The sequence below is a fragment of the Oratosquilla oratoria genome, chromosome 3, assembly GCF_046742065.1.
Source record: "Oratosquilla oratoria isolate Oo_2021 chromosome 3, ASM4674206v1, whole genome shotgun sequence".
Classification (NCBI taxonomy): domain Eukaryota; kingdom Metazoa; phylum Arthropoda; class Malacostraca; order Stomatopoda; family Squillidae; genus Oratosquilla; species Oratosquilla oratoria.
The window spans coordinates 27831014-27841013 of NC_134779.1; the positions used below are offsets into that span (position 1 = coordinate 27831014).

A 10000-nucleotide genomic window follows, 5' to 3' on the forward strand; every position below is an offset into this window, starting at 1 on the left:
AGGGCTAAACTAATAATTTGTGATATTTATCTGTCGTTTGCAATTAATCATTCAGTATTCAATTAAAAGCGGAGCGAAGCGTATTTATGCATTTGATAACACATATGTACTGTAACCATAAAATAAGATAAAATACTATATGGCGAATGGAGCTTGAAAGTGATTCTCGGTAAGTGCAAATATCTAAAAACGTGTGTGTGTGTGTGTGTGTGTGTGTGTGTGTGTGTGTGTGTGTGTGTGTGTGTGTGTGTGTGTGTGTGTGTGTGTGTGTGTGTGTGTGTGTGTGTGTGTGTGCGTTCGTGCAATAGGGACATCTCTGCTGAGGAATTTTTCTTTTGGAGACAACACCGAGTGTAAGTTACACATCAGGAAACCGTGCTGTATGTCTATATAATTAGAGATGATGCTCATAAATTATAATGGTAGCAGGCCTAGACTGAGTCTCTTGGAACATAAGAACATAAGAACATGAGGCCTACATTAGGCAGTTCCATGTTCATTACTACCCGTCATCCCCATCCATAAAGTTGTCTAACCGTTTCTTAAGATAACTGATAGTTTTAGTGCTCATTCCACGGTTATTAAGTGTGTTCCAATTTGTCCACTTTAAATCCATTACTGCGAGTCCTGCCCTGTTGTCTTAATATGATCACCTTATTTGCATCACCGCTGTAAAGCCTTTGATCCACTTAAACACCTATATTAGATCACCCCGCATTCTGTGTTTTTCCAGAAAGTGTAAGTTAAGGTGCCTAAGCCTCTCCTCGTAATGTAAATTTCTGAGCCCATGTATCATTTTGGCCATTCTTCTTTGTATTGATATATAGTCACTCCAGCAACAATCCACGATTCTTTCAAGTCACTTTGTACGAAAGTTGTCGAAACGTTCTTCAAGTCAATATTCAATGTCCATGTCTCACAGCCAAACAGCAAGACAGGGGCATATGTGATTTGAAGATTTGAATCTCACTCCTCTATAAATACTGACAATGCCATATCTGGTCAAACGAACCCATAACACCCGAGGATAATACTGATTCTTCGAAGGACCTCTTGACATAACCCATCTCTGTTATACATTACAATACAAATGTGAATCAAGATTTACAAGACCTCAGTGTTTTCATCACATGCACGGGTGTATTGGGGTGTTACATAAGAGGGGGACTTAATGCGGGCGAGAAATACCTTGATGGTGTTTTCTGGTTTTATCAAAAATGTGATCTAGATATTACAGCTTAGGATGTCAGGTGAGGTAAGGTTTCCCACCTAGATAGGCCTTCTGTCAGGTACTTGACCTAGGCAGCTCTATGCCGGGTCGGTGACTTCGTCAGTCCTCCTGCCTGGTACTTGACCTAGATAGTCCCATGGTCAGGTCCTTGCCATGGACAGCCCTATGCCCGGTCGGTGACCTTGGCAGTCCTATCTCCAAAGGGCGTAGCCGTTTTGTTATTAAGGCGAGAGGTAAGGGAGATGTGTTAGGGATAGTATATGGGTATGGGTGTTAGTTCCGTTGTATAGGGGTTGGTTATATGGTTGGTGGGCGTGGATAGAAATGGTGTATATATATATTAAGTTACGGTAATGTAATTGGGCTAGGTATGAGAAAAGGTTCAATGAGTCTGTCTGGTGACATTTGGCATCTCGTGTTGGTGGCACTGCGGGGGCACCGTGTTTTGTCTTACGTTGCATTATTGAGTCAAGCTGTTTTGGAATTGAGAAATTGGTGAGGTCTGCAAGATTGGGGATCTTGCCAAAGACGAGTACCATCTCGCATGTGTGTGTGTGAACCACGTGCATGGTTGGTGATGGTTAGTGAAGGTTACACAGGAAAACTAAATTGTTATCCGGTAGAGCCCCAAAAGCCTGGTCCAAATGATCAGGAGCCCAAATTGTTTAACCTCCCCGTGCAATGATTTGAAAGCTGCAACCAGGACTTCCAGCGACTCCGCAGAAATACAGCATCACCGGCAGAGACAAGCTCAGTGACCTTAGTGTTGCCAATAGATGCTCCTCAATTACATTGTTTGACAATTCAATCCAAGACCCAATCTATACAGAAACTGGAAAGTCGTATGGCAACGACGTGTCCTTGTCCTACCACTCCTAAAAGAACTGGAATGAAGCCGGACACGATTCCAGCATACTTCATAACACTCTTTTTCCCATAGTGTAATAAGTCACTAATACTCACAGGAATCCTAAAGATCCGCAAAAGAGACAAACTCCTTCTTGAAATCAACATTAGCTGCAAGAGACCCCTTTTTTGAGTCAGGTCGGCGTTTCAAAGGACCACGAAGTGCTGGCATCTAATCAAATGTTTGGTTACCAGGCGTGATCCCAGCTTGCTTAAGTCTCTGACTTTTTAGCAGGTATGGACAAACCTATACCAACAACAAATGGTACAGCACTTTGCCTGGTAAGCTCAACGATGTAATACTAAGGTAGCTGTTACAATTCTGCCGGTCTCTTCCCTCATCCTGTCAGAAACAACCAAATCCTTTTTCCAGTCAGAAGTAAAGATAGACTGCCAAACAGCAGACAGAACTACAAACAATCCAAGACTTTCTACATCGGCTTTCAGGAAGTCCGCGTTGACGTTGCAGATGCTAGTCAACTCTCCTTGCTTCAACTTACAGCCTTCTTAATCTTCCTCAGCTAGGAGAGAGTTTCATCCATTGGTGGATTGACAACAGCTCGGAATGTCATCCATAGGGAAAAGATCAAAGTATTCAGCAAAAGAACCAAAACCTCCAATTTCTGACACTAGCTACCTATCAGAGTTTTATCTATCTATTTTATTCTATTATTTATTTTTTATTTTTGTGCTCACTTAGATCACAAATTCAAAGCAATTTTTTTAGGGCTAAGTAAGGAGACTTGACTAGTTGTATTCTATGTTTAGTGATTTCTCTGACATAATTTTCCTTATTCACCTTCATGAAAGCTCTAATAAGCTGCTTTTAAGTCCTGTATTGATTCAAGACTCCATCAAATTTGATTTAATGGCTTACCATATATATTCTTTACTGTCTAATGCGGCGCCAAATCCCTCCTCGCCCTTGGCTACCTTTGGGTACCTTTGTCCTCCTGCTGTTGGCTAAGTGAATAGCTACATCCAGACACTTTCTGCTAGCAATAGAAAGGTATTCATTAAGTTAAAGTATACCACCCTCAATATTTTGAAAGTCACTAGCGCAATTTATTTCAACTAGAGTGTATATATATATATGTATATATATATATATATATATATGTATATATGTATATGTATATATGTATATGTATATATATATGTATATATGTATATATGTATATATGTATATGTGTATATGTGTATATGTGTATATGTGTGTGTGTGTGTGTGTGTGTGTGTGTATGTATGTGTGTGTGTGTGTGTGTGTGTGTGTGTATTCGTAAATAGCTGGAGTCCATGAACCATTATTGGAAGAAACGTCGGAATAAATTGGCAAGGCACTTTCCCCATTGGAAAGAGGCCAAAGTCCTCAGAAAGGGTCATGAAAAGAAGACAAGAAAAACGATTGAAGATGTATATATAAACGTCAAAGAAAACACTAATGGAAGAGAGGGATTTATCTGCTTATCGAAGGTGGTAAGTGTCCTCATGTTAGACTCGCTGAGACACCGGACAAATGCTCACCGCCCGGACGCTGTGACCTGACCGAGAGGCCCCTCAGGCATTATATAAAATGTGACATGTAAAACCTTCTGTAGACAACTCTCTGAAGAAGACCAAAGTGGTCGTAACGTAAGAGTATATCCTATTCCGAGAGCATCTTCGTTGTACTTATTCCACCACCCAAAAAACTCATCTGTCATTAAATATATATATATATATATACATACATATATATATACATATATATAGATATATATACATATATATATATATATATATATACATATAATATATATATATATATATATATATATATATATATGTGTGTGTGTGTGTGTGTGTGTGTGTGTGTGTGTGTGTGTGTGTGTGTGTGTGTGTGTGTGTGTGTGTGTGTGTGTGTGTGTGTGTGTGTGTATGTGAGTATGTGAGTATGTGTGTATATATATGTGCGTGCGTGTGTTTGTGTATGTGTGTGTACGTGTGTGTGCGTGTGTTTGTTTGTGTGTGTGTGGGGTGTGTGTGGGGGTGTGTGTGTATGTGTGTGTGTGTATGTAATACATATATATGTATACCTTCATATATAGACACATGGACATACCTAATTCTGAATAGGCGTTCGAAAAGGAATCCATAATATCAATCTTATATACTTCTCCTAAACTTGTTTCGAACGCCCTTGGTAATTTTCATTGATGAAAACGTTGCAACTGGATGATGCAATATGTTGATGTTTGTGTTAATTGACAATTGGAAATAAACTCTTCTGCTGTTTGTAGGGTCAGGATGGAGTAGTGGATACGGTCCTTGTCTTGTAAAGACGCAAGCCGCTCAGGCAAGGGGTCGAATTCCAGCAGAAGAGTTTATTTCCAATATGTTGATATATGATGTATGATTTGGGATGGGGCGCCTTACATGTGTTGTGATCCACTATCTTAAGTAACCGAAGGTAGTAATAATATAGATGGCTTTTTAGTTATATTTCAATAAATTGTGTGATCTCATCGACAGTTTGGGAATATGGTTGCTGGTTTGGGTTCTGTGTTGATGGATGTATTTTCCCTTGGAAATATATGCTTACAGATGAGACCATTATTAGGCAATGAGAGAGGTAAGATTTGTGAATGATCCAAGTGATTTTGTTAAACGTTGGTCATGTAGCAGCGGTGTTGTATTCATTTACCACGTGTTTCTTCACGTGCCGTTCTTGAGATGGCACGTGCATTTGTATGGAATCCACGGCACTTAAAAAGACTCAACAAATCCAAAACTGCCCCTTCTAGAAATACAAATAATAGAGGCACAAGGAACGAAAAGAGAGAAAGAGAGAAGACTGGAATATGTGAGGGACGTGAATGACGAGAATGGTGATGATTTATTTTAGTTTGATTCTTTTTTATTTTATTTTTTATCTTTTATTAATGAGGACTTAGCACCTCTTTCCAGTATGCTCGGATAGTCAAAATTATAACCTATCACACAGTAGTCACAGGGGATCGAACTATCTAAGCCTAATGTGTCTTATGGTGACTAACTACTAACGCTTCCTCATACTTGCAGGTAATGGTAATCCTTCAGCTTCTACGGCGATCATCATCTGTTTGGTTCACTCCCCTGTTCATCCAGCAACTCCCTGTAGCCCTCTCTATCTTGTGTTTATCCCTCTCACTCGTCGACTCGACATAACTGCAGCCGCTCATCATTCCGTCAGACACGGTACGTCAATCATAATCCAAAACGTCAGGATACAATTCCATCTATCTATAAACAGTATATCCTCGCATAAAGTACCTCTTCCCCCTTATAAGAGGGGTAGCCTGCCAAAGCAGGCACCCACTCCACCCCATTTTACTCCCGTCCACCACCCATTTGTGTCCCCCTCGTCTTAGCTCCTCGGGTCAGAAGCAATGCAGCAAGGCACAGTACATTCACAAAAGGGCCGTTTCGTTTATATGGCGACCCTTTCTTCTCGTGGCCTCATACAATTTTAATCTGTAGTAAAGCTAGACACTACTAAGTTACCTTTTAATGCAACCTCACAAAAATTAAGTAATTTTACTCGCTATCGCCAGATGGTTTATTTCATCTGTAGAGTTACCATCTTCTTGTAGAAACAATTAACTTGAGTTTCTTAATTATAATATGACCTGTTAATGTCACTGAATGAAATAGAAACCAAATCTCTTCCAGTTGCGTCTATCTCCCCCTATATCTCCTATGCGAAAGGCGACAATCGGCGATTGATCTATTCCTCTTCTTTCTTATTTCTCCTTTTCTCTTCCTCCTTCCCGCCTTCTTCTTACTTCTCTTCCTCCCTTCTTCCTCCTTCCTACCATCCCCTCTAGCGACTGAACGATTGATAACCATCTTGAGTGACCCTTTATATACCAAGAGCGACCTAGTTATCTTATTCTATCTGTCGTCTGGCAATGCTATTAAACTAGAAAAGACACCTCCAATAGATACAAGATCAAGTAGACTCCACGCTTACTGATATACTCCAAAATCACATCCGAAGTCGAGCTGGTCATCTATAATGGTGTGTCGTGACAGGGGAAGGAACGAGAGGAGGATGGCACGAGGAAGCTACGAATGACCTGACAAAATCAGCTTAGTCAGCGGGAAACGAGGTCACAAGGGTCTCCCAGAATGATGACCGTTGACCCCTCCACCCTATATCCCAACCACATTCACATCACGGTCAATAACCTCATCCACACCACCACTTTTCATCCACCACACTCCATCTATCCACCACCCTTCATCTACCAACCTCCATCCATCCACCAACCTCCATCCACCACCCTCCATCCACCACACTCCATCCACCTCCTCTATCCACCTCCTCCATCCACCACCCTCTATCCATCTTCTCCATCCACCACCCTCCTTCCACCACCCTCCACCCTCCACCCATCACCCTCCGTCCATCACCCTCCATCTATCCTTCATCCATCCACCACCCTCCATCCACCACCCTCCACCCCACCCTCCACCCCACCCTCTATCCACCATCCTCCATACACCACCCTTCATCCACCACCCTTCATCCACCACCCTTCATCCACCACACTCCTTCCGCCACTACCCTCCATCCACCATCCTCCACCCTCCACCCCTCCATCCACCACCATCCATCCATCACCCTCTATCCACCATCCTCCATCCACCACGCTCCACCCTCCACCACGCTCCACCCTCCACCCTCCACTCACCCCAATTTCTTTGAGGGAAAGGGTTCAGACTAGATTCATTCAAATTTATTCGTTTGTTCGTTTATTCGTTCTGTTATTCTTTCGATCTTTTCAATATTTTGTTCTTTGTTTTGTTTTTCTTTCTTTATTCTTCTATTTGTCGTCCATGTGTTTATTTATTCATTATTTCATTTATTTTTTCAGTCACAGTCTCTCTCTCTCTCTCTCTCTCTCTCTCTCTCTCTCTCTCTCTCTCTCTCTCTCTCTCTCTCTCTCTCTCTCCTCTCTCTCTCTCTCTCCTCTCTCTCTCTCTCTCTCTCTCTCTCTCTCTCTCTCTCTCTCTCTCTCTCTCTCTCTCTCTCTCTCTCTCTATCTCTCTCTCTCTCTCTCTCTCTCTCTCTCTATCTCTCTCTCTCCTCTCTCTCTCTCTCTCTCTCTCTCTCTCTCTCTCTCTCTCTCTCTCTCTCTCTCTCTCTCTCTCTCTATCTATCTATCTATCTATCTGTCTATCTATCTATCTATCTATCTATCTATCTATCTATCTATCTATCTATCTATCTATCTATCTATCTATCTATCTATCTGTCTATTTATCTATCTGTCTATCTATCTTTTCCCATCAAAAGAGGGCCAACCCAATTCTGACCTGAAAAGATAATATATCTTATATTCTGTCACGTTACACTCATTCTGATGGTAATTGATGCCAGAGAAAGTGGACCAAAACACTCAAATTCAGCACCATTGTTCATATCCATGACGTCATCATGGGATGAGGGTCTGTTGGATGGCGTGGCTGTAGACAGTCATAATATTTCACCCCAATCGTACCAGTCTGCCCGTCATATCTGAACTCCCCACCTTCCTGTTGGTTCTAAAAGGGCGTATGTGCTAGATTTCTCCTGTTTTTAAGAATTCTGTTTTAACGTCAAAAGATCTTATTCAATTCAGAGGAGCTTGTTGACACTACAGAGTTGAAAATTGATCTTGAAGAAGCCATCTTGATGGGACGCAGAATGTCCTCGACTGATGTCACACTTGAAAGATTTTTCTCTGTCTAACGCAAGACGATTTTATTCAGTTTTGAAAAGCGTTTGGGTGACCGAAGATGTTAATCAAGTGTTTTAGTTTCTGCGGACTTTTATTTTTGAAGATAATATTTGTGAGACAGAAATCGTAACACCAATCAGGTGGCGGTGTTTATCTAAAGGGTGGAGTTTGATTGCAGAGGTAAGACAAACCGCGATAGAGTATCCCTCTATGGCACTTTCTTTCATTCTTTCCAATTCAGAAAGTTTTTAAAAGGTGTTTTTATTTATTTATTTATTATTTTATTTGTTTATTTTTTTTTTTTATTCTATTTTATTTTACTTTATTTCATTTTATTTTCTATTTTATTTTATTTTATTTTATTCTATTTTATTCTATTTTATTTTATTTTATTTTATTTTATTTTATCATATTTTATTTTATTCTATGGGGGTGGGCAGGGTGCAGGGATGACCCGTCATCCAGGAGGTGCTCAGATGAGAGGGAGGGTGGGAGGGGTGTGGAGTGTATTTAGGGATGAAATGGGTGGGAGTGTTTTTATGCCTTTCCCTTTTTGGCTACCTCCCTTGGAAGGGGGAAAAAGCCTTGGTATATGTATGTATGTATTCTATTTTATTTTTTATTTTTATTTTAATATATTCTATTTTATTTTTCTATATTTCATTTTATTTTATTTTATTTTATTTTATTTTATTTTATCTTATATTATTTTATCTGTTTTGTTTTTTGTTTTTGTTTTTTTCTGTGTATCAGATTTCCAGGGGAATCAGAAATCACTGATGGGTGGTAGAACAGAACGTGAATATGTTTCATAGGTCAGGCTACTTGATACACGTCTACCATCAAAAGGATAGTTTTTATTCTTTCCAATTCAGAAACTTTTTAAAAAGTGCTTTTGTTCTGTATGCTTAGATTTCCAGGCCAATTAGAGATCAGTGATGGGTACTGGAATCATTCGCGGATATGTACCATTGGTCAGGATACCTGATATACGTCTATCACACGAGGGAAAGTTTCCTTTTTCGTCCTTAGCTCGGCATATTGCCACCAACTTTTATCAATGTACTGTGCCTCCCTCCACAAGTCATTCCTTTGTCCTCCACTTCTCCAATACCGTCCCCCGTGCTTTCATTCTCCCCTTTTACTTTATTACAATTTAAAATTCACTCCCCATTCTGTCGCCAGTAGATGAGTCCTCTACATTCTTTTTTTTTTTTTTTTTTTTGTCACTTTTCTGTCGCCACAGACCTTTTGTCTCCTGGACCCGCTGCCCGTAATTCAAGCTGACCTTTTTTTTACCTTTATTTATTTTTTCTTCGTGACTCATTTGTCATAGAATATGTTTTCTATCTCTGTCCTCTCGTCCAATATCTTCTCTACGTGAAGGAATTTCATCATTCCCGTTCTTTCTCTCTCTGCCTTCTACCCCCTACCCTCTCATTTTCTTTCTCATTCACTATAGCATCCAATGAAAGCGCTGAGAGATTGGAGAAAGGTTAACGTGGTACCAATCTCCTGACGAGAAAATATTGTCATTGAATTAACAGACCAGTGTCTTTGTTTAGTATGACAGCTAAAATATGAGGACATTTTGAGACATTGACAAAGTACTTGGTACAAGATTTTAGCAGATAATATGGATTTAGAAGAAGATCACGTGATTCAAAATTTATAATTTTCTTCTCATCTGTGAGATTCATGGGGACGGTGGTAAAGAACAAATATCAAAATGGAGGAAAGTGAGGATTAGAGTCCCACAGTGCTTGGTGCTGGCACCATTTATCTTTTTGATTTATGTCGAGAGTATTATGGATGGAGTAAACAGCTGTAGTAATCTATTTGCTGACAATGTAAAAATCATGAAGACAGTGATTGATGAAAGGTACTACGAAGTAACAAGAAGTTACATAAATGGAGCAATTAACAAAAAATAATTTCATTATAGTAAAACATAAAATATAAGGGATTTTTTTTTTAAATGGCCATCAGTGAACTATAAATTAGGAAACAAAAAAAAGTTACAAAAGTAAAGCAGGTGAGTGATAGTAGAAGTGGAACTTGAAATTGATGGATGAGCATACGATAAATCATAGAAGATTTGATCACTCGATCAGGCTTT

At 39.8% G+C, this 10000-nt stretch overlaps 1 protein-coding gene across 3 annotated transcripts in view; it reads left to right on the forward strand.

Annotated features, from left to right (window-relative positions):
* The window catches only part of LOC143021022 (neurotensin receptor type 1-like), a 361946-nt gene that overhangs the window by 344682 nt on the left and 7264 nt on the right, over positions 1 to 10000 (forward strand). For 2 of the 3 annotated variants that reach the window (XR_012965965.1, XR_012965966.1), the window contains one exon: positions 5198 to 5353. The exons of the other annotated variant lie outside the window; for it this stretch is intronic. The gene's annotated coding sequence lies outside the window, so the exon portion shown is untranslated. The remainder of the gene's footprint in view (positions 1 to 5197; positions 5354 to 10000) is intronic. 3 annotated transcript variants of the gene reach the window in all.